Source organism: Hemicordylus capensis, chromosome 9 (genome assembly GCF_027244095.1).
Source record: "Hemicordylus capensis ecotype Gifberg chromosome 9, rHemCap1.1.pri, whole genome shotgun sequence".
Classification (NCBI taxonomy): domain Eukaryota; kingdom Metazoa; phylum Chordata; class Lepidosauria; order Squamata; family Cordylidae; genus Hemicordylus; species Hemicordylus capensis.
In genome coordinates, this window is record NC_069665.1 from 18,779,687 (window position 1) to 18,804,435 (window position 24,749).

The 24,749-nt window shown below is 44.0% G+C and overlaps 1 long non-coding RNA gene and 1 other non-coding gene across 4 annotated transcripts in view; one reads left to right on the forward strand and one right to left on the reverse strand.

The window, feature by feature from the left end:
- The window catches only part of LOC128334506 (uncharacterized), a 317,003-nt gene that overhangs the window by 245,073 nt on the left and 47,181 nt on the right, over positions 1-24,749 (forward strand). The gene's annotated exons all lie outside the window — the stretch shown is intronic.
- On the reverse strand, positions 12,751-12,819 carry TRNAV-UAC (transfer RNA valine (anticodon UAC)). The gene has a single exon. It is a non-coding gene; the product is annotated as a tRNA-Val (tRNA).

A 24,749-nucleotide genomic window follows, 5' to 3' on the forward strand; every position in this document is an offset into this window, starting at 1 on the left:
TCCACGCCTGTTCCATACTCACTTCCTTTGTGGTCCTTAGCAGTGTTTTAGTGTTTGTATATCTGCCCCAGTGCTAATCAGGTTCCCTGTTCATTCGGTTTGGCAATCTCACACCAAATCTTGGTTTCAAACCCTGTTTAGTCATGGCTAAATGGAAAGAAAATTCTGAGGCAGAGGGCGCCTTTGGACAAAATGTGAAACCATGGGTAGATGAACCTGTGGTTAATCTGTGAACCCAGGAATTACCCCACAGAAATCATGCAGCTGCAGTTTTGCAACCTCTGGTTTCTGGGCAGAGGGACCCCTCCCTCTTCCTGGTCCACCAAGGCTACATCCCAGCAAGCTCTGCACCGCTAGTGTCGCCAGACTGCCAAGAAGTTGCCAGGACATCAGTAAAGCAGCAACCTGTGGCCACGGCCTTCGTGGGGCATGCCCGATGCTATTTTGCCTTTTCAGCATGGATCACCCACTCTTGGCTGAGAAAGGGCATTTCAGTCCTTTCCTCACACCACTTGTGTCACTGCCCTTGCAAGAGACATGCAGCCAAACAGTCTTGCACAAGCAGAAGTGTTAGTACTGGGGAATGGGGAGGGGCACTAATTTTCTGTTACTCTGGGAAGGGATAGTTATTACTTCCTAGGAGGGATTATGTATATGAGGGCAGGCAAAGGGTTTGGTCCACTGTGACAAAGGATGCTCTTGGACTCATAGATTCAGGCTAAGCAGTCCAGGAAGCCCCAACACAAAACCCAGATTACAGTGGTGGCAGAATTTGGACGACATGATGCCGCCTTCAAATCTTAGGTTTCAGTGGTGAAACTCACTACAAACTGAAGGTTCAAACTATGGCTTCGGGTCAAAAACCGACTCGAGGTTGGGTGACCAAATCTCAGTTTCACGCATTCAGACGACCACAAAATCGAACCTCTGATTTGAAGGCAAATAGATTAGCCACTACAAGGAACTCTACTGTAGTATATTAGCTCAATGGTCAAAAAGCAAGCTAGCACTCTATGTTTGTCAAACTAGCACCATAATAGGTGACATTCAGGTGAGAATGTTGCACCAACTTCCTTGTATTAAGATCCCATAGCAGCAGTCAACTCAAGATGTTCCACAGTACATTACACGAAACAGTTGATGAATCAGATAGGTACCGGAAATCTACACAGTGTCTACCACAGCAGAAAATTTCCTTTTATTATTAGGTTTTATACTTGCACATTATTCTTGTGGGCCCATCATTTTTTATGAAAACTTTTATTAACATTCCAAAAATGACCTCTCCGCCCTCCTCTTTGTTGTGTTTCTATCAGTCCCAAGGGTGGTAACCTATTTTTTTAAAAATCTTCACAAACACAATAAAGTAAGCTGTCTAAGACACAGATTTGTAGATCTTATTAGAGATACTTTTTTTAAAAAAAGGTACTCAAGCTCAGGGGACAATAATGACAGGTTGTAATCCTGGCATGCAAAGTTTTCCTGACAAGAGCGATTTGTCAAAACAAATCGTTTAGTCTCATCAGTGTACCTTTAGATGTGAGAATGCTCGTGAAATTACTACCATGCAGAGTTATGATCCAAAAGAGAAGGTCGCAAACAATGGAAGCCCAAAAATTGATATCATTGGGAATATCAGTTTTATAGTCATTCACGTTGGACAAAAAGGAAGTGAAAGTGGTTTTTCCGAAGGTTTCGAGTGTTATCAAATACTCTTGAGGGAAAAGATGGCTGTTTTAAACTGATTAAAGTTAACATTTGTCTCTACTGCAAATGAGGTATTTCCCTCAGGGTAGTTAACAGCTTTGGTGGCGTCAGATGGGAATAATATTTCAGATGTGCTGTTTCTGTGGTCCAGAGTCCCAGGGCTTTCTCTTTAAATGGCCTTTTTATTCTGTAAGATAATGGGCAGCTTGTGCATTGCTAAATCAGCCCGGTTTTGTTAGGGATGCTGCCGTCAGGGGCACTTACAATTTGTCAGAGGAAATGCAGAACATCTCTACAGGAGTCTGTTTAAGAGGACATCATTTCTCGATAAGCTCTTGCTAAGGTCAACATGCAGCTCCGTTCCTTCTCTATTCCCCTGTTGCTTCTGCCACATGGGAACCCTCTGATTTATTAGGATCACACAAGTCATGTCCTCCGCCTGACTGAATCCACAATGTGAAAATTTCCTTCCTTTTTAAACACAAAAACCCAAATGTATAAGGGGTTGTGAATGCAGGTGGTAGGGACATGTAGCCGCTGGCGGGGCGGGAAGCAATTCCCTTAAAAAGTAGGTAACTCACCTGCTTGCTCGCCTCTCCACCACTTTTCCAGCAGTGCCTGTTCTCTGAAAGGCCACACGTGGCTGCAGCGCTATTCCCTGCAGCCTCCATGTGGCATCGGTGGGACAGTGCTACTGTCATGCACAGCTTTGGAGAGTGGGCACCACTGCTGGAAGAGCGGCAGGGCGGCAGGCAAGCAGGTAAGGAGCTGCTTCCCTGCTTTTTAAGGGAACTGCCCTCCACCCTGCCGAACCGGTTCGAACACTGATGCCTGAGGCAGTTTGGTGCTTCACAGAGGAGGCACTGAACCAGCTCGTGCACGTCCCTAGCAGGCAGAGGAAAGTGTGTGACGTGCGTCAGAAGCGCGTGGGGTCCTTCAGTGAGGTCAAGGTAAGCCTTCTTTCTCCATCAAAGCCTCACACACAAATCTGGACCGGGATTGTACAAGTCGCAAAAATTCAAATGCTGTATCTAAATAACTCGTCAAGAAGACCCAAATCAGGAATCAGGGTGAAAAGTTACTCCTGCGGAGCAGTCTTGTATTGTGGATATGCAGAAGCAATCTGATTTTCGTCTTGTTAACTTGAATAGCATTCCAGGTGGCTTCTCATTCTATCTTCAGCCAGAGGCATACCTTACCAATTTGACCACTCTAAACCAGAGGAGAGCATTCTCGCTGATGCGGTTTATTGCCTTGCCTTCTGCCATTTTGGATGGCAGATTTAAGAGAAATACTGCTCAGGAACCGGCCATGTCCATGTGGTTCGGGCAATATCGAGCCCATCTCACATGTGCTTTTATACTGTTTATATTATAGGGACATTCACATTGCCTGGACTGAACCGCTTCTAAAAAAAACATGCCAGATCAATAAGAAGAGTATTATACTTCCTTTCTTCTGGCAGACCAGTATGCAGCAATTACAGCTGGGCCTGGGATAGCAAGATTCTGTGCCGCAGCATGTAAACTGAGATGGGAGCAGGTGATTAATTGTAATTAGGACCTCTGTATGGATAAGTTTTGATACCCAGTCCTGTTTTTTTATTTTATTTTACTTAAATTTTATTTTCCATTTTATTTTTTGATTGCTGGTCACTGACTGTAATAATAAATTCATTCATTCATTCATTCATTTGTAAAATACTGTATAAAAGAGGCATTTCTTCTCTCATTCAGAAGGGAATAATATACCGCCAGTTGTACATATATGTGCAGAACTACTGATGTCTTCATAGGCAAATGTATGCAGATTTTATTAATTGATACAATTCACGATACGATTAATACGATTGATATGATTAATCAACTAAGATTTAAATAGTTGAATGATAGCCCTATTATATCTATGCATCTACCTAGTGGTTTTGATTATATTGATCAAATGAATTGGATCTACAAAAATTTCATGACATCATAATTGTGCTAGCTTTTAGGCACCACAAGATTGGTCTAAGAAATGCCTCTTTTATACAGTATTTTACAAATGACTGAATGACTGAATGGCTTTTGCCACCCTTTTACCTTAAACAAAAAAGGTTTTCTTTTTTAAAAAAGGTAAAAGGGGGGACTTTCTTCTCGCCCACTCCACCCTTGCTGCAGCCACTGCTGCCCACAGAGAGGGGCGGCAAAATCTGGGGAGGGGCAAAATTTGCTGCTCCACAAATTTTGCCGCCATAGGCAAATGACTACTCTGCCTCTCTGTTAATGCACCACTGCTTTCAGTACCAGAAGGACCAGCCCATGATGGCAAAAATATAATTTGAGTCAGTAATTAAATGTGTGATTCCACTCCAGGGCCTCAAATCTGGTTAAATCCACCTCTAGGCATAGGATGGCATTTGAAACACATCTAGGCAAATGGAATATGGTACGAAGGAATCTAGACTGAACAACTTCCATGGGTCTGAAGTTGCAGGTGGAACAGATCTGGACCCCGTATAGCATTTTTGCCAATGTTTTGACCTGGCATACCTTGACAGCTGCTGGGATAAAATAGCCTCCTCTAGTATCTTTTTCTGGTATGGAAATTTTTTAATATAGCACTACTTGTGCTGGTCTGTGATTGTAATAAAGGAATCCAATTGAATATAGCAGATGCACGACTCTGTGCATTTGCTGCAGCATGTTCACATTGCGTACCCCATCTCCCTTTTGCGTAGGAAACGATGCCCAAGTACTTATAGCTCCTAACCTGCTCAACCCTACTCCCATTAATTTGCCATTTGTGTTCTTTCGGTCTTTTGGCAAATACCATAACTTTTGGGTATTTATGACTAGTATTTATGACCTGCAGAAGACTGTAATCTGAATTCATTATTGGCCTTCGGGAGAGCCCTTAAGATCTATCTGTTTGGCCTAGACTTCCAGGGTTTTTAAACTGTTTTAAAACTGTAAATGTTTGGCCGGGTTTTCCAGGGTTTTAAAACTGTTTTAAATGTTAATTGGTTTTATGTTGTTTTGTTTTTGATTAACTGTTAATTGTTCTTATATTAATGCAAACCACCCTGAGCCATTTTTGGAAGGATGGTATAGAAATCAATCGATCAATCAATCAATCAATCAATCAATCAATCAATCAACTAGAAAGACTAGAAGTGTGAGCACTGTAAGATATTCCCCTTAATGGATGGAGCAGCTCTGGGAAGAGCAGAAGGTTTCAAGTTCCCTCCCTGGCTTCTCCAAGATAGGCCTGAGAGAGATTCTTGCCTGCAACCTTGGAGAAGCTGCTGCCAGTCTGTGAAGATATGTCTGAGCTAGATGGACCAATGGTCTGACTCAGTATATGCACCTTCCTATGTTCCTACATTACTAATCAATCAGATAGATAGGCAGATAGGTAGGGACTCATCTTCGCAGAACTGTGAAAGTCTTTGTAGCACTCTCCTCATGCTAACCAATGTCTCAATAGTAAGCTTTTACAAATATTTACATTAAAAAGATAAACTTACAAAAATATATATCTGCTGACCGGTTAATCAGTGGCAGCTTTTTAACTGATCCAGGTTACTTTATGGAATTGGTATTGTGTCTGAAATCCCCTCTGTACATATGACTTGGGACATAGCATTGAGTGGAACATAGGAAGCTGTCTTATAGAGAGTCAGACCACTGGTCCAGCTAGCTCTGTACGGTCCACATTGAATGGCAGTGGCTTCTCCAAGGTTACAGGCAGGAGCCTTTCCCAATCCTACCTGGAGATCAAATGAGTGTAGTAATAAGCAAATTTTCAAGTTAATACTATATATACCCACTGGCAGGAAATAATCTCCTACTATAATATCATATTCCTACAAAATGGTTAAATATTATAGATAGTGTCTGAAACATGCAAAATATGTCAGTAACGGAAATGATATCCAAAAATTCATAATTATTCATCTGTATCTTGAGACGTGGTCTTTTCTTGTTGTTACTATGGTGGCTGCTCTGTGTGTGTGTGTGTGTGTGTGTGTGTGTGTGTTCCAATGTAAAAATGACAATGCACAAATATCAGCAGCACCACACCATTTTAAATACAGTGGCAATTCAACAGAAGTAAATATGAGTCCCCCAAAATGCATTAAAAAAGACTTTGCAGGAGAAAATGGTTCTTCACAACTAATTCCACAAAGGTATGTATGTGAACAGGTGGACATTTCTTGGAAGAAGATAGAAAGCTCTTTTATACAAAGTCAGATCATTGGTCCATCTAACTCAGTATTGTCTACCCAGAATGGCAGCAGCTTCTCCAAGTGGTTGCCAGGAGTCGACACCGACCTGACAGCACACTTTACCTTTACAGCTGCTGGGTAGGAGGGGAGCCCTCCTACCCAGAGGGAACTTCACACACGATTACTTCCCCTGCTCCCTATCTATGTGAGCACACAATAAAAAATGGGAGTTTGTCTAGTGTAGACAACAGTGAGCTAGATGTTGTGCCATCGAGTCCGTGTTGACTCCTGGTGACCACAGAGACGTGGTTTTCTTTGGCAGAATACAGGAGGGGCTTACCATTGCCATCTCCTGTGCAGTATGAAATGATGCCTTTCAGCATCTTCCTATATCGCTGCTGCCTGATATAGGTGTTTCCCATAGTCTGGGAAACATACCAATGGAGATTCTCCCCAGACACTATTCCCTGCTGCACTATACTTCTCTTCTGCACTATTAGGGCTGTGCAAATTGGTAAAGGGGGACTTCCAATGTTGGAAATCCCTTTCCCCACCCCCAGGGCTTCTGGGGATCCTAGTCCTGCTCAGAGTGTCTCCCATTTGAGAAGCTCTGAGCTGGACTACAATCCCCAGAAGCATGGGCCTCTTCCCAGCAGCTGTGCAGCCTTCCCAGGTTGCCCTGTGTCACTCCCTGCCTGCCCCCCAAACTCCCAAGGATCACTGTGCTACCCCGCCACCCTCGTCCCAGTGCTGAGCAGGCTGTTAAACCCCACCCCCACCAGCACACTACCCAGGGCACTTGCCCCATGATCTGATGCCTCCTGGTGGTGGGGGAAGGGATTTCCGATGTCGGAAATCCTCCTTTACCGATGTGCACAGCCCTATGAGATGCACCAGTGGTCTGACTTTGTAGAAGGTAGCTGTCTGTGTCCCTATGAAGATTGCAGTCGATGATTAAATTCACATTGACTTGACAAAGGATTTATGTAATGGGGGGGATGTAATGGGGTCCATGTAATGGGTGGAACCCAACTGATTTAATTGGTGGATCCCGAAGAAAACACTTTGGGGTGTTGACACATATTTGTCCTGGGACCCATAAATGCCTCCAAAGGCCCCGTTAAAGTCTCCATAAAACACACACACCAGAGCTTATTAATGTCAGCTTTAGAGGTATCTGATGCCGAACATCTTTGCTCCTCTCCCTTCCTTCGTGCCCTCTCCCTCCTACTTTCTGAATCAGTTGGGAGTTCAAAGAGTGTTCCGGGGGCTTTTAGCTCAAAAGCATTCCTTTCATGTCCTAATACAAGAGGTTTAGATGGAGAGCTTTTACGTGGCGGAAATATGCAGTTTGTGCGAGAGGGCTTGATAGTGTGATGCCCACCAAAAAGCTTCAACGTGCCTGGCTGGTTTTTATGGGAGACTGTAAATTAGCCTTTCTCTCTGCTTTTTTGACGGGCGAGAAGCAGCTCTTGCATGACTGGTGGCCATCACGATACATCTGCTAGCACACAGGTGAAGCTCTCGGCTTCAGAGCGATGACTGGTAAGAAAAACAAGATGTCTTTGCCGGTTATAAATTTAACTCTTCTCTGATTAGTCTGGGCCAATTAGGACACCCCTGGGGTTCAGCCGAGGGCCGGAGTACAAGCCTGAAAGTCTGATTAGCCAAGGTCTCCTGATACTTGTTCTTGGTAGTAAATGCTGGCACATATAGTATTGATTTTCATTTAGATATCTTAATGTTTCCAGACAATTCGAGCAGATGTGAGCTGAACTCAGATCTACGAGAGTGCCGGGCATGCGATCGGCCAGCATTTTTCTTGCCATTTTCTTTCATTTTTCCTAAACTTAACTGATTTGGAATCGGGAGATATAAATGAAAAATGCAGAGTTAGCCTATCAATCATGGCATGTACAAACATTGCTACTGCCCTTTTCCAACATCCTATTACCACCGGGTAGTTGGCTAGTCAAACAGGAATAAAAATTACACTGCAAACATCATAAGTTAGGCTTGATTTGTTGAGCAAGAAGCCTGACAATTCCACAAGAGTTATATACCTCAGCCTCGCTGAAAATCAGCCTTGTTATGGCTCTGGTACGTCTATAAAGATTGTTCATTTCATATAAAACAGCTACCTGCACTGAAAGGCTTGAAAGGAAGAATGATGCTGGTTATAAATATAGAGGAAAATCTATTTGTCTGCCCCTTCGTGCTGTTAGCAAGTCATACGCGGCAGCCTCTTGCGTGGTTCCTAGGCAGCAGGGGGAGTGATTCCTAGGCCACCTTTAGCTCTCGTCTCCTGGCCCTGGACTGAAACACATCATCCCTCTTTGTCACTGAAGATAAAGCAGTGAAGTGTGACCGGTGCCACGGTGGTGCCCTCTACCCACCAGGAGCACGTTAATGATAATGAAAAACTAGACTGCACCACATTTAAACTAAATACGAGCGTAAGGCTGTCGGCAAGGCTGGCCGGACCGTTAATGTCATCAGAGATAAATAGAAATTATTAGACTGGGTTTGGGTGATTTTAAAAAAGAAAGAAAGGAGGGTTGTGTGACTGTCTATCTATCTATCTATCTATCTATCTATCTATCTATCTATCTATCTATCTATCTATCTATCCATCCACTTATTTATTTATCTATCCACGTATTTATTTATTTGATGTATATTCCACCTGACTCCAAAGTTTCAGAGCCATAAATGCAATAAAAGCACAATAAAACAAACTAGTCAAACGACGAGTTAAAACCATTTAAAACATTCCAAGGTTACTAAAAGCCAGGCTTAAAAAATGTGTCTGGGGCCATGAGGCATGGCCCATGGGGGTAGCGGCCCAGGTTCTGTTTGAACTCATTCGCCCAATGGTGGCTCCACCCCTGGGCTGGAGGTGGCCTATAGCCACTATACTAGTAGCCATTGAGAGACCTGTCCTCCTAAATTTGTCTAAGCCAATTTTAAAGCCATCCAAGTGAGTGCCATCACCACATTGTGTGGCGGAGAATTCTATTGATGAATGATGTGCTGTGTGAAAAAGTACTTCCTTTTTTTGGTCCTAAATTTCCTGGCCTTCAGTTTCATGGGATGATCCCTGGTTCTAGTGTTGTGAGAGAGGGAGACAAATTTGGTTAAGGTTTGTCTTGAGAGATCTTTGGGGTTCTATGCAAATTTTTGAATTAAACAATACCAGGCCCTACGTTAAAAGAAAAGTAGACAGCTTTTTACTCTCTGCCAAGTACATAGCAAGCTGATATAATTTGCCTAATTGTTCTGAATTATTCTGAGTCAATGTTTCTGTTTTTGAGTGTACCACAGATTGCTTTTTTTAACTGTCATGTCTTCACTACTTAATTTTTGAGTCAGATATCTTTGCTATGGCTATCACTAAACAAATAAACTGAGCTGGTCTTGTGGTAGCAAGCAAGATAGTTATAGAATGTCCCAATTGAATGTTGGGTACATCAAATTGATTTCACACATCCTAACTGGGTAGTCTCTCATCTGGAAGAGAAAATAGTCTAGATAATTCTTCCAAAGTGAGAATAGGCAAGATGTTAGAAATCAGCGGAAGTAGTATATTCTCCAAAATTTCCCAGATGAAAATAGGGGAAATCTTGTGCGGAACAATCTCGCTTAAAGGGCACTCCCACCCTCTCCTCATAAAACAAATCAGGACAGTTTTATCAGACAGAGAGACAAGGAAGTAGGGTATGAACCTGGTAGGGTTAGAATGTAAGCAGAAGAAATACCAGAAGATTGCAATATGTAAACACGGTCTGCTTTGATTTTTCAAAAATGGGTGAAAGAATTAACCTTCTTTACATCAGAGAGAGCTCTGAATGGTACAGTCTGCAGCTCAGTACTACCAGTAATGCAGCTCAGTACTATCAGTGATGCAAATTGAGCCAATTTGCATAGATTTGCTTAGGCTCTAACTCTACTTCCGCTTGCTGTGTGGGGAGAAGAATCAGGCCACACACTGCTCGAATGAGTGGCTTGGCCCATTTCCCCCATCCCCCTTCGCAAGGCCCGAGGCCTGAATGGAACTCATTGGCTCCCGGGCACGAAGGGGGCGTGGCTTGTCACACCCCACGGCCGTTAGTGTCCCTCGCCCTCCGTCCATCTTGTGCAGGCACCCTTCCTAGGTACAGATTGGGCTTGCTGGTCACCTTTCTGGGTCCGGGCAGGAATTTTGGGCATTTGCCTGATTGGCCTGAGGTGCGTGTCCTTTTTCACTTGCCTCTGACTGTACTTTTAGTTAGTTGAGGTGTTCTTTGCCCACAATTGTGGGCAGGAACAATGTGGTGGGAAAGAACAGCAGTATTACGGTGAGCACCTTCAGGTAAGCATTTGGCTGTTGGATGGACAAGTCTCTTCTCTAGAGACTTGGCAGCTCAGGGAATTTTGATCTTGCACACACTACTCTGTCGGCTGACACCCTTCGGAAAGCTTGGTGGCTTCTGGGGGGTGCCGCTAAGGGCAGAGACCTGGCCTTAGGTTGGCTAAGGATGGCTGCCTCTACTTGTGTCTCATGCCTTATTGGGGTGTGGGAGCAAGAAAACTCTCCCTAGTACAGGTTCAGCCCTACCCACTGAACTTGAGAAATCTTGCAGATCCCCCCTTAAGGTTTCTGAGGTTTCTGTGAGGGAAGGAGCCCGGGTTACAGTCGGTCTCCTATGGTCAATTCTTTTTTAAAACCTGTGAATGTGATTGAAGTGGCTTGGACAGTATAGAACAAGGTCCTTGTGAATACAAAGAGATAAAAAACACAGTTCTGGGCTGGCAGTGCGCATTGTTAAGCATTTTCACCTTTGCATTTTCCTGATGACCAGCAGCAACCCGAGAGAGATTCAGCAGCCTCTGGTTTCTTGAGGAGACACTACAAAACATTAATTTGAGTCCTGGATGTAACTTAACTAAGGGATGAGGCTTGGGTGATAGACAGCCAGGGGAGGGACTCAATTAAAGAGTACATGTTTTTAATGCAGGAGGTCTTAGGTTCAATCGCTGGAATCTCCAGGTAGGGCTGGGAAAAATTTGTATCTGCAATCCTGCAGAGCTGCGATCCTTAGATGTTTCTCCTTAGGAGGAAATTTGACATTCTATCAAATTTCGCATTGGAGAAATTGAGAGCCAACGTAATGTAGTGGTTAGAGTGTTGGACTAGGACTGGGGCAACCTGAGTTCAAATCCCCATTCCGCCATGAGACTCAGTGGATGACTCTGGGCCAGTCTTTTATCTCTCTGCCTAATCTACCTCACAGGATTGAAGTGAGGATAAAAGTAACCATGTACACCATTCTGGGCTTCTTGGAGGAAGAGTGGAATACACATGTTAAAGTAAATAAAGCCTTCTGCTAGTCAATGCAGACAATACTGAGCTAGATGGACCAATAATTTGACTCAGTAGAAGGCAGTTTTCTATGTGGTGTCAGGTTAGAAACACCCCTATATAGCTGCAGGCCTATTGAGCAAGAGGCACACCTAGAATAACAGAAGCTGTGGACCTTACCAATCAAAAAACAGTGAGACTGTTCTCACTTGCAGCCTAGTCCGAGACAGGGACACTCAGCCTGGGTAGGTTGCGTGTGAGAACTTCCGGGATCGGACCCGATCCTGGTGAGGCAGCGCTGCCTAGCCCAGCTTTCAAACCCAGCTGAGGTTAAGGGAGTGAGTGCTTGTGTGTTCACTGGGGCTATGTTTAGCCTCAGTGGACATAGAGATGGGCACCTAGAGCGCCAGTCTTCTGAGGGAATCCTCCAATGCATCACATGGTTCATTGTGGGATTCATGGAGTCTGGGATAATGGGTCCTGGCCTCAGATCAATCTGCCCTGCTCCACGCTGCATGGAGCAGGACTGATCATATGTGTACTCCCATTGCATAACCAATGATCATCTGGGGGGAAAGGCAAGATTTGAGAAGGCTTCCGCCTGCCCACTCGCCTCCCAGGTCATGTGAATGGCTCCAATATTTGGTTAAGAGCAGTGGTATTGTTGACTTCCCATGACCTCCAATATTCACAGAAGAAAATGATAGTGCTTTATATTAGGAACACCTCTGTTTTCACCCTAAGGTTTGCTATCTGAAACATCCACACCGCTCATTATTACATGCGTCTCAACCTATTCCAGTTTATTAGGAACAGTCCCAATTTTCTGGTTCCTGTTAAACACTGTCTCTGTTTTTGCCTTTTGGGAATGGAATGCCTTCTTAACGTTTGGTTAGTGCAAGTTGCTAGATCTGTTGTCCTTCAGGTTTCTTCCTTCTGTTCCAAATCTAGAGACATTTCTTGAGTTGTGGGGTGGATGTATCTTCTCTCCGATGTACATATCTGAAAATGCACAGGTAATGTATATATAGGCAGATGCTTTGCAGTGGCCAGATTTCTATTTCACATGCTGCTGCCGTTCATTGTGAACTCTTGCTAAAACAGTGTAGGACAATTGTGGTTTTTCCCCTAGCCAAAAAAAAAAAAAAAGTTCCGGTTTTAAATGTCCATTGCAAAATAGTGCAGGGTGGTCCAAAACAAATTAATGTGGTTGTTATTATGGGACCTTCAGCCTGTTCTCCATCTTGAACCTGTCCATATAGTGAGGCCACCCTTGGAGGTCCTCCTCTGGATGCCTATGCCATCCAAACAGGAGGGTCTTCTTGGTTGTGGTGCCTTATCTATGGAATGCTGTCCCCAGGGAGACTCACCTGGCTTCCTTGGGGAGAGCTGCCTTATACTGGATCAGACCCTTGGTCCATCTAGCTCAGTATTATCTCCACTGATTGGCTGGCAGTGGCTCGCCAAAGTTTCAGGCTTTCTCAGACTTACCTGGAGAAGCCAGGGATTGAACCTGAGACCTTCTGCATGTAAAGCAGATGCTCTACCTCTGAGCTACGGCTCTGGCATGGACATTTAGTGACACTGGAGGTGGAGCAGATACAGTGGATGGGCAGGAAGCGAAGGCAGACGGTAACTCTCAACTGTATCATCTGATTCTGCTTTATTCTTTTTAAAGTTTCCTAAGTACTACTACTACTACTTCTGTGAATATGTATATACCACTCTTCAACTAATGTTCACAAAGTGGCTTACATAGGAAAATAAAGAATACATAAATAAGATGGCCCCCTTGTCCCCAAAGGGCTCAGAGTCTAAAAAGAAACATAAGGGAGACACCAGCAACAGCTAGGGATGTGCGTTTCATTTTGGATACAAACGTTTTGTGCATAAAACATGCAATTTCAAAACAAATCACCCAATGCTCAAAACAGAAGATTTTGTAGCCGAAACAAAACATCCCTGTTTCAGATATAAAATGTGTTGTTGTTTGGGCTGTTTCAGAACTCCATTTTGCAGTCGGGAGAAGTCTTTCTCCTTCAGTCTCCATTTTGGGTTTTGACATCTGTTCGAATTTCTGGCCCTTCCAGCCTGCAGATTGGCCAGCGAAAGCATGGGCTGATCTGCTGGCAATTGCCCCCTTATTCCTTTTAAGGAAATTTTGGGGTAAAATTTACCCTCATTGGCCTTTGGGGCAGTGTGCATTTCATTGTTGTTGTTTCACACTGTTGTGTGTAGATAAATTGCATTTTGAGGCGGGGGGGATGTGGATATGCATGACCTTTGGAAATCTGCCTGGTTCTTTGCAAAGCTCTGCTGTTGTTGATGTGTGATGTTGATGTTATTTGGGGTGGATTTGGGGCAGAAAGGGGGCTTTGGGGGAAGAAGAGTGGGTCAGGTGATAGTGCCCCAATGGGTGCCTGCTGCCACCCAGATTCCAAAGGAATTTGGAAAAGGACTGATTGTTAAAGAATTTATGAAGTTGACATGTCTTTGGGGCAGATTCAGGGCAGAAAGGGGGCCTGAGGGGCAAAACAATGGGTTGGGTGGCAGTGCCCCAAGGGGTGCCTGCCACAACCCAGATTCCAAAGGAATAGGGCAAAGGGCTGATTTCTTAGGAATTGTTGAAGTTTACACGTTTTTAAGGTTTCCCCCCATAGGGAATAATGGAGGTTTCTGCAGACCCATAACTCCACCTGGGGGGCACTGGGGTGGCCGGGAGCGAGTGGTGGTGTAATGCATATAGGGTGTCAACCATCCACATGGGTTGCTAACCCATGGGGTGCTGGGTTCTGTTGTTTCTGACGTGTTCTGAGTGTAGATTCTCTGGTAGCATATGAGATTTTCTACAACAAACAATGAATCCACTCTCATATGCTATCAGAGAATCTACATTCAAAACATCTCAGAAACCAGTACCCCATGGGTTAGCAACCCATGGAGGTGGTTGGTACTCTATGTGCTCTACACCACCACTCGCTCTGGGCCACCCTGGTGCCCCCCAAGTGTAGTTATGGGGCTGCTGAAATCTCCATTATTCCCTATGGGAAAAACCTTAAACTTCAAAAATTCACCAAAAACCAGCCCTTTGCCCATTTCCTCTGAAATTTGGGTTGTAGCTTCCACCCATTGGGCACTACCATCTCCACCCACTAGTTTTGCCCCAGGGCCATTTTTTAAAATCCAAAACATTTTGGATTCAGATTTTGCAATTTTGAACAAAGAACAAAATTGGGGTGTTTCAGATTCAGGCCAAAAACAAAACAGAAAAAAAAAATGCACAACCCTAGCAACAGCCACAGGAGGGAAGCTGTGCTGGGGCTGGATAGGGCCAGTTGCTCTCCCCCTGCTAAATATAAGTGAATCACCACATTAAAAGGTGTATTTTTGCTCCGTTAGCAGGGGTAACAATCGTCTCCCCGTTTTCCTGAGTATAGCATCTACCTGATGCAGTTTTAACCCTCATCTGTATGAGCAATGGTCTCCCTTTGTCAGCGAGGATGTCTAAAACCCTGCTCTGTCACTCACTTCAAGTGCAGCATGATGATCACAGCTTTCTCTCCAAGAGACTGGCAGTCATATAATCTCTGTGATACTCTATAAGCTTCTGCTGAATTAGGGAACAGGATTCCCAGAGGGATGCCTGAAAGCAACAACAATGTGTAAGCAATTCCAGGCAGTGCAGCATATTCGATCAGTTTGCAAATTAAACCCTCTAAGTCCAATATGCATATAATCATCAGTCATTTTAATATGCAGATTGTGATGTCCCAAATCTAGGAAAGAACTCCCCTAAACTCCAATGGGTCCATCTTTACGAAGGATTTTCTAATGCCTGTCCCTGGTAATTTTTTTTAAAATGCTTATTGTATATGGCTTGTAGACCACATTTTTACAGGGAGTATCCAAAAGTAATGTAGAATAATCAGACTCCAAATGCCTGCTGAAATAAAAATATATTGGGGAATGGGGAATCCTGCCAGATCTCCACAGGAACAGCATGTTACAACTGAGAGTAAAAGTAAAGTGTGTCATCAACTCGATTTTGACTCTTGACGCCCACAGAGCCCTGTGGTTTTCTTTGGTAGAATACAGGAGGGGTTGACCATTGCCTCCTCCTGTGCAATATGAGATGATGCCTTTCAGTATCTTCCTATATCACTGTTGCCCAATATATTACCAGTGGGGATTTGAACTAGCAACCTTTTGCTTTTTTGTCAAGTATTTCCTGACAAGTTGCTACCAAAAAAGCCCTGCATTAATGTCACTGAGTTGGGAATCGGGTTGCCAAATCTGTCAGAGATCATTCCTTAACACAATTGCCAAAAGAGGTATATACTAGTTTTAAAATTCATTTAAACAACAACAACAAACCAAACTTGTAATGAGTGCTTCACAGTGGAGCTTGGTGTCTGTTTTGTGCATTTCCTCCCATAATGTTCTTTGCACAGGAAAGGATTAGGAGGATTTCTCCTCAAGAAACAGTGATATGATCCAGAAATGTGGGGGAAGGGTTTACTGATCCTTAAAGAGCGGGAAAGCATAGGGAGCTGCCTTATACCAAGTCAAGACCAAATCGAACAAATAAATAAATAAATTGGCCCACCTCGCTCAGTATTGTCTACACCAGGACTGCTCAACTCCCCCCCCACACCTGCTGTTTTTGGACAGCAGCTTCCATAATCCCCAGCCACAGTGGCCAATAGACAGAGATTATGGGAGCTGTAGAACAACATCTGCAGGAGGGCCGAAGTTGAGCAGCCCCCGTCTACATAGACTAGTAGCAGCTTTTCCAAGGTTGCAGGCAGGAGTCTCTCTCAGCCCTTTCTTGGAGATGCTGCCAGGGAGGGAACTTGGAATCTTCTGCATGCAAGCATGCAATCATGCAAGTTCTCTTCCTGGAGTGGCCCCATCCCCTGAGAGGAATATCTTACAGTGCTCATGCATGTAGTCTCCCATTCAAATGCAAACCAGAGCAGACCCAGCTTAGCAAAGAGCGCAATTCATGCTTGCTACCACAAGACCTGTTCCCATCTCCTGTAGCAAACCTAGCTAAGTTGCCAGCACCTGATCAGAAAGTAGAGACCTCTCTTTTCTCTGGAGATATGGATGCGCCACGCCCCAAATGTATCTCATGAGGAATGGCGTGGATTTTGTTTTATTTATTTAAAATATGTATATCCCACCTTACAATGCAATACTGCTGGGGGCAGCTTACAACACCAGCAAAAGAACAGAACAGATAGATCAAGAAAACAGTATAAAGTTAATGACAAAGAGAAAGAGGGATGTTGCTCAATTTCACTTTTGCCAGATCTGAGATTTAACACAAACACAGCAGGTTGTGGACCCCTCCCACTCTCCAGTGAGTCAGACTTGGTAAGATAAGGAGATATTTACGGATTCTATCCATTCTGTGAGACACTTCACACGATCCAGGCTGCTTGTAGCCCCTCAGTCGGGGGTCTACTCGTGTGTCGCCACGGGCCGCAGCGGCACATAATAAAAGAAACAGGGTTGATGCAGTGCTTGCTCCATTAACATTGTTTAAGGAGAGGGGGAATTAGGTGGGCTAGCCGCCTTGGAACCACTGGGCTTGCCCATGTGCCCGGTGGCTCTGGCGTTCACTAGAAAGTGGGCTAGGCTCCCTTAGACCCCTTTCTAGTGTTCGTGGGAATAGTTAGTTAGCATAAAAGCAGCGTGGTGTAGTGGTTAGAGTGCTGGACTAGGACCGGAGAGACCCGACTTCAAATCCCCATTCAGCCATGAGACTTGCTGGGTGACTCTGGGCCAGTCACATCTCTCTCAGCCTAACCTACTTCACAGGGCTGTTGTAAGAAGAAATTTAAGTATGTAGGACACCGCTCTGGGCTCCTTGTGGGGAGAGCAGGATATATATACATATACATATACATACATACATATAACTTTGCAACATATAATCCCACCAGCTGTTTTGATAGGAAATACTGGGGAAATGCATATTTAAATTATCTATGTATTGTTCTTAGCGGTGAGAAAAACAAACACACACCCAGGGATTTTTAGCAGAGGAGGCTGGGATGGAACTCAAAGGCAACTGTGTGGAGTTTGGATGGTACAGAGGCAGAGAGACCAGGCCAACTGTAAGGATTTGCACTGAAATTTCACACAGTGAAGTGTGAAGTGAATTTTAGGGTTCCTCTCAGAGAGAAATATCTGAGAATGTTCCCAGAAAGCTAAACTCGTTTCTGTAAGGCAAGAAATTTTTAGCTCATCCCTCTATTAGCCTTTTCAGATAATCAGTATGTGTAGACTGAACACATGTAGGTTTGAGAGCAGGATTGTCCCTGCAGGTCTAACCCTGACTTATGCATACTCAGTAGAATGCCAGCACAGACTGTCCATCACTGTGCACATTGTGTACATTGTATGGTTTTTTGAAGGATTGTTAGCCACTTATAGCACTTCCTGTTTGGAGAGGGGAAGTGGAATATAAAACATTTTTATATACATGGAATTCAAAATAGCTACGGGAGAGAAATAAATGAGATTGAGTGCAAAAAAAAATTCATAAGAACATAAGAGACTTGCTGGATCAGGCCCAAGGCCCATCTAGTCCAGCATCCTGTTTTGCACAGTGGCCCACCAGATGCCGCTGGAAGCCACAGGCAGGAGTTGAGGGCATGCCCTCTCTCCTGCTGTTACTCCCCTGCAACTGGTACTCAGAGGCATCCTGCCTTTGAGGCTGGAGGTGACCCACAGCCCTCTGACTAGCAGCCGATGACAGACCTGTCCTCCATGAAGTTGCCATCTTGGACCGGCATCTGGTGGCCAAGCTGATGTGCTAGTGGCCAAGCTGGTGGCCATCAGCACCATGGCAGAAAATTCCATAGATTAAATTCCATAGATTAGATCCATGAACCCTGATGGCCAGAATGCTAAATGTGCATATGAAGCATTTGCAGAAGTGTTGAACGAGTGTTCCTCGGTTACTGTGTGTGTTGTAAGTACAAAACTGATCTTCAAAATAAATGGGATGCTATAAGTAGTAGTAGTAGTATTTTTAGTCCAAGGACCTAACACAACTTTACTCCACTGCGAGAGAGGCCTATGCATGACTGATGCAGGAAAATAAAATGCCACCAGTGCTTTATAACTGCTTCTCTCACAAACACAAAGTAACCTTATATAGATTTAACGAAGAGTTTATTCAGAAACAACTCCATTTTTTTCCTTCTCGTTCACCTGCTTTTCCCTTTCTGACTCTACCCTCTACTCCCTATGGGATCCCCACTGGGGCAAACGTCTAAACAACCGAACATAAAAGATACTGGATAGAACACAACAACCAGCAATCTCTGGTCTCGTCGAGGAGGGCCTGAGAATGTGCCGGAACATCTGTTCGTTTTTCATTTCGCAGGGCTTAACAAAATAATAATTCTCCAGCCTAGGGACGGCTCTTTTGTTGCTGTATATACCTGGCTGTTGTTTTCACCATTTGTTCGAGTTCTTGAGCCTTCATAAGACGCCCATTGATTTTGATTATTTACAGTTTTACAAGGGGAGTGTAGGCAGACCCTGCTGTGCGAGAGATCAGAGGGTCTTGCTCTCCTCAAGGCTATTGCCTTGTTTAATTCCTCAGTTTAAAGTCTGGGAACTGATTGCATTTTCCTCCGTTTGACACTTTATATTTCACATTTCTTTATCACATTATATTGTACATACTGTATCTTAAAGACAGCTGCCCTCCGAGAATCTGGTTTGTTGTGTCTTGGCTATTATTATAAGCTCCGGTGTTTTCTTGGTGACTTAAGCTTGCCTCCTAATAACAAATTACAGCCAGGGCTCTTTTTAATCCCAGTTTGATAAGCACAGCCAGGGAACGGGATGGCCATGATTACCTTGTTTAATCTCTGTTTTGTTTATGCAGCCGAGGAGGTAGCCGGACGATTGTTTTTAGATTTGCTTTTCTATTTTATTTTTAATTGTAACATGGCGTGACTGTAGTTCTCTAGACTTTGTGATCATATTTTAAAATAATGTGCTTCGCTTTACTCTTTGCAAGTTGCCTGAATCTGCACTCTCTACTTACCTGGGAGTAAGCCTTAATGAACACAGTGGCTGTTTACCCGCCAGACTGAATTACTCAATAGTACTACTCAGGAGCTACTCTAAGTGATGACTACATTTCCGTAGGACTTCCTCTAGTGAGGAAGTCAGGGTGTCATCCAGTAGATCTGCACTGAAATAAATGCACAGGATTGCCCTGTGATTATGCAAGGGGATATATATGCCTTCCAACATGTTCTTGATCAGGGGTTCCAAACCTGTGGTACTTCAGATGTTGCTGAAATACAACTCCCATGGATGCCCAGCTACACGTTATTGTGGCTGGGGATGATGGGAGTTGTAGTTGAACAACATCGAGTACCACAGGTTTGGAACCCCTGTTTTAGATGATTACATAGGATGCTTCTTTTCACTGAGTCAGACCATTAGTTCATCTACCTTGGTATCATCTACATTGGCTGGAAGTGGGCCTTCATGGTTTTAGATTGGTATTTCCTAGGCTTCCTAGAGATTTTTTTTTTTTTTTAATATTTATATCCTGCTCTTCCTCCGAGCAGCTCAGAGTGGTGTACATGGTTATTTTTATCCTCACAATAACCCTGTGAGGTAGGTTAGGTTAAGAGACACATGACTGGCCCAGAGTTATCCAGTGAGTTTCATGGTTAAATAGGGATTTGAATTCAGGTCTTCCTGGTTCTAGTAAAACACTCTAACCACTAAGCTATGCTGCCAGGGATCGAACCTGGTACTTTCTGCCGGCAAAGCAGCACCCTTCCATTAAGCTACAGTCAATCCCCTATAAAGATGGGGCACTATAAAGATGGGGAACATACCAGGGACTGCTTCATGTGAACTACACGCTCCTCTCTACATGCTCCTCTGCAGTATTCATTGCTCTACTGGCTATATGCTGTATATTCATTTCCTCTTCTATGGCCTGGACTGCATTGATTTAAAATCCAAGGAGGCAATTGTCCTTGCTATGGAGACCTACCTGACCCCTTCTTTTGCTGCTTCCAGGCATTCATTAAGACAAGGGCTCTCAAATGTGGGACCACCAGATGTTGTTGGACTACAACCACAAAGGCCATTGTAGGTGGGGATGATGGGAGTTGTAGTCCAAGAACATCTGGTGACCCAAACTTCAAGACCTCTGCATTAAGGCCTTTTAAAAATATGTAGCAGGCTTCTTATGTATGAGTTCTTAAAAGTCTGTGCTGCTATTTATTTAAACTTTTTTGGTCATTGTATTGCTATTCTATCTATCTATCTTTCTATCTATCTATCTATCTATCTATCTATCTATCTATCTATCTATCTATCTGTTTTATAGTCCCTGTGTAATCTTCTTGATCTTTTCGATGCTGAAAGCTTCTTCGAGTGGGCTTAAGTGGAGAAGCTGGGTTTAAACAAACAAACAAACAAACAAACAAACAAACAAACAAATGCTAGTTGAATGAAAACATACTAGAACAATGTATTTTTCCATCCATATATCAACAGTTCAAAACTTGCCTCAGCATGCTGCAGTATGTGTGAAACTCTAGACTGCGCATTGCACAATGCTTTAGTGTTCATGCGCATTCATTGTATATACACACACTCTTTACAGATGATAGAGACTATTCAGAGACCTAGGCTGCTAAACTCTCAAAATGACTACTCTAGTAACGTTTGAACAAGGTCTCCTCCCTGCCCCTACAAAATTAACAAACAATTTGGTCATTTACTAGGGAAAGCGACCGAGGTTGTCCCTGGTAAATAGGAATGGTTGGAGCATATGGAGGAGAGCTGGTCTTGTGGTAACAAGCATTGATTGTCCCCTTTGCTATGCAGGGTCCACCCTGGTTGCATTTGAATGGGAGACTACATGTGAGCACTGTAAGATATTCTCCTTAGGAGATGGGGCTGCTCTGGGAAGAGCATTTGAGTTTCCACGTTCCCACCCTGGCAGCATCTCAAAGATAGGGATGAGGGAGATTGCTGCCTGTAACCTTGGAGAAAACACTGCCAGTCTGTGTAGACAATACTGAACTAGATGGACCAATGGTCTGACTCTGTAGAAGACAGCTTCCTAGGTTCTTACGTATGGGAAGGAATGTATTTGCATAGAGACAGAGCTGCATAATCCATGCATTAAGAAAAATATAAGTGGTGTCAGAGGAAATATTGTGTGTGTGTGTGTGTGCGTGCGCACAGCATATATAACTGTAGCATAAGTGCTACAAGTGAATAACTTGTTTGTGTTGTAACTTAATTATGTGCTTGATTTCAACTCAATGTAGGTTTTTTGATGTGTGTGTTTTTGCTAGTTCTGGGATGAAATAAACTATTGACGTGGCAACTCCATGAGGGAGGGCCTTCTCTGTAGTGACTCCTTTACTGTGGAATGCCCTAGGAGACCCAGGTAGCTTCCTCCCTCCTGATTTTCTGGTGCCTCTAAAAGCCCACCTGTTCTAGTGAGCCATTCCCTGTCATGTTTAGTTGGGGGATGGCTGTTTATGATGTATGTTTGCTGTATATAGTGTTGTATATCTTGAAAACTGCCTTGAAATGTTTTAAGTGGACAGTTGATATAAATTTTTAAAGTAAAGTAAGTATCCATGCCCCCTGGATATAACAAGAACTAATCAGTCCTCCCTCTGGCTTCTGAAGTTCTTACGTTAGTTGGAGCCAGTGCTGAAATAACATCATTGGAGAAAAATGAATCCTGTTCCTCCATCATACAGATGACCACCTGTGTGACTCTGGATCTCAGTGGGAATGTCTTATTCACATAATTTATCCATCTGAAAAAGGAGGTGGGGAAAGAAATCATGTTAATGGGGCTTCCATGGGTGGGCACACAGGTGGAGACCCCTGCTCCAATTCAGGGTGATTGAAGTGAGCATGAATTGTTCCCTTGTCTAAACAGGGTCTGCCCTGGTTTGCTTGGATGGGTTCACAGCTGCCTGCTGTAAGATATTCCCCTTCAGGAATGGGGCTCTAGCTCCATGGTAGAGCATCTGCTTGCATGCAGAAGGTCCCAGGTTTGCTCCCTGGCATCTCCAAGGTTGGGTTTTGGTTTTTTAAAAAACATTTTATATCCTGCTCTTTCTCCAAGGAGCCCAGAGTGGTGTACTACATACTTAGGTTTCTCCTCACAACAACCATGTGAAGCAGGTTAGGCTGAAAGAAAAGTGACTGGCCCAGAGTCACCCAGCTAGTATCATGGCTGAATGGAGTCCTAGTCCAGCACTCTAGCCACTACACCATGCTGGCTCCTAAGTGGGGCCAGCAAGTGGGGCTGGAAGAGACTCCTGCCTGAGACCTTGGAGAACTGCTATCAGCCAGCTGTAGGCAATACTGAGCTAGATGAACCTAGACAATATCGAGCTGGACCTAGACAATATCGAGCTGGACCTAGACAATATCGAGCTAGACCTAGACAATACTGAGCTAGATCTCAAAATAAGGCAGCTCCCTATGCTCCTCCCTCCTTTATCCTCCTGAATGGATAAGCAGTACCTGGTGTAGTCTGAAGTCAGCAGCACTGGTGCCCAGTGAATGTCTGCACTGATACTGAGACTACACCAGGTATTGCTTGTCCACTTTCAAAACCAATAAGGGAGAGAACTTCAGAGGTGCCCTGAAGACAAATTGTGCATGTGCTGCCGGGTGGGGGTGGTGGTATGCATCGAAAGAAAAATAAGCAGAGGGCTGTATTCAGATCTTTGATTTCAGCCATAAGCATCACATTTTAAATTTTACCTTCCACCACTCCGAGAGGACACTTAGATTTTGATTTGCATCAAAAATGCAAATGAAAAACCTTTGATTTTCAGATTTCTAAGAGCAGCCAGTAGAGCAGACTGAAATGCTTTATGCATTGCATGTTGCTCAGCCCGGCACAAATGGTATTTATTTTTATCCAATGTGGCTTTCAGTATTAATTTCAAATACTTGGGCCACACAGACGTTTTCTCTCTTCTCTGCCTCCTCCTCTTTGTCTCTCCGCTCGCCTCTTTCAGTGACTAATGTTTCTGCTGTACGCTTTTGTAGTGGAAGCATTGGGTGGTGGCAGATCAAAGTCTCCAGTAATTTTCATCTTTTCTTTATGAAGAGATGCTTGTTTTTCTGAGGCGGTTGGCATCCATCTGAATGAATCAGGAAGTGGGGATGATCTCAGCTCATATAAATAATAAGGCTTGCCTTCTGTTAGAGATGCTTTTATGGTAGGCAAGACGAGAGCTCAAGATTAACATGTTTTCAATCAAAGTCATTAAGTCTCCCCACGTGGTATCTTTTGAACAGGATCTAAAACTTGGCGGAGGATTTTGTATCCACAGCAGCAGCCAAGGTTGGATCAACCTAGACTACATACACAATCTGACTGAGAGACACCCTACCCAGCACTGAAGCCTTTAGACCAGGGCTACTCAACTTTAGCCCTCTTGCAGATGTGGGCCTACAACTCCCAACATAGCTGACCATTGGCCATGTGGCTGGAGGTTCTGGGAGCTGTAGTCCGAAAATAGACTGTGATGATTCATTGTGGCTGAGTTGATTCTGTTCTGGAATGGCCAGTTCTGGGATGTCCCACCTGCGCAAGTGCACGAGGCATTCTGGGGAGACCCCTGAGGCCGGGAGGCTTGCTGTTGCTTCCTGGTTTGAGGTCTACTCACAAGTTGCCATGCCGTGGAGCTGTGCTGTGGTGACTCACGATCAGCTAAACAGGGTTATCGGAGTGCTCACTTCGCTAACCTCATTTAATGGGGGAGCAATTAAGCGGGCTAACCGCAGGGAGCTGCATGGCTCCTGGCAGTTCATACTCATGGGGGATACCAAGCTGTGCTCCCTTAGCCTGGTTTCCTCCGTGTGTGTGAATAGCCTCATGGTTTATTTTAACGAAGGCTTATGTAAGAAACCTGGATTGGTGCCACAGCCAAATCTTGGTTTGTTTTGCTGTATTGTGGTTTGTTTGGGTCCCACCCCTTCTCCTTCCCTGCCATGATCTTGCTTCTCTTTATGCAAGAGCCCTGAGAGAGAGGATGGAGATATGGAGCAAACCAAAATTAGGCCACCATTGCAGGTTCAGATTTCACTCGAATTCATGGTTAGGACAAACCAAACAACTTGGGTTCAGATTGTGATTTGAATGATCAAACTAAACCATGATGTGTTGAATAGTGTCGGTTCAGACATTCAGATGAAGGATAATTAGATTTCCATTTAAAAAAACACAGGATGGGTGGTGATTGGTCAAGCAGGATCTAATTATCTGGCAGGAATCCCTCACTGCTGCTATGGGGCAATCAAAGCAAGAAGAGAGAAGGGAAGGCCTATCTTTAGCAACAACCATGTGGAGATTGAGGCACGTGGTGGTAAGTTAGCCCCATGCACATTCAAAAGGAAACTTCCTAAAGTAAGATCACCACCACAATGAAGAATACTTGACAG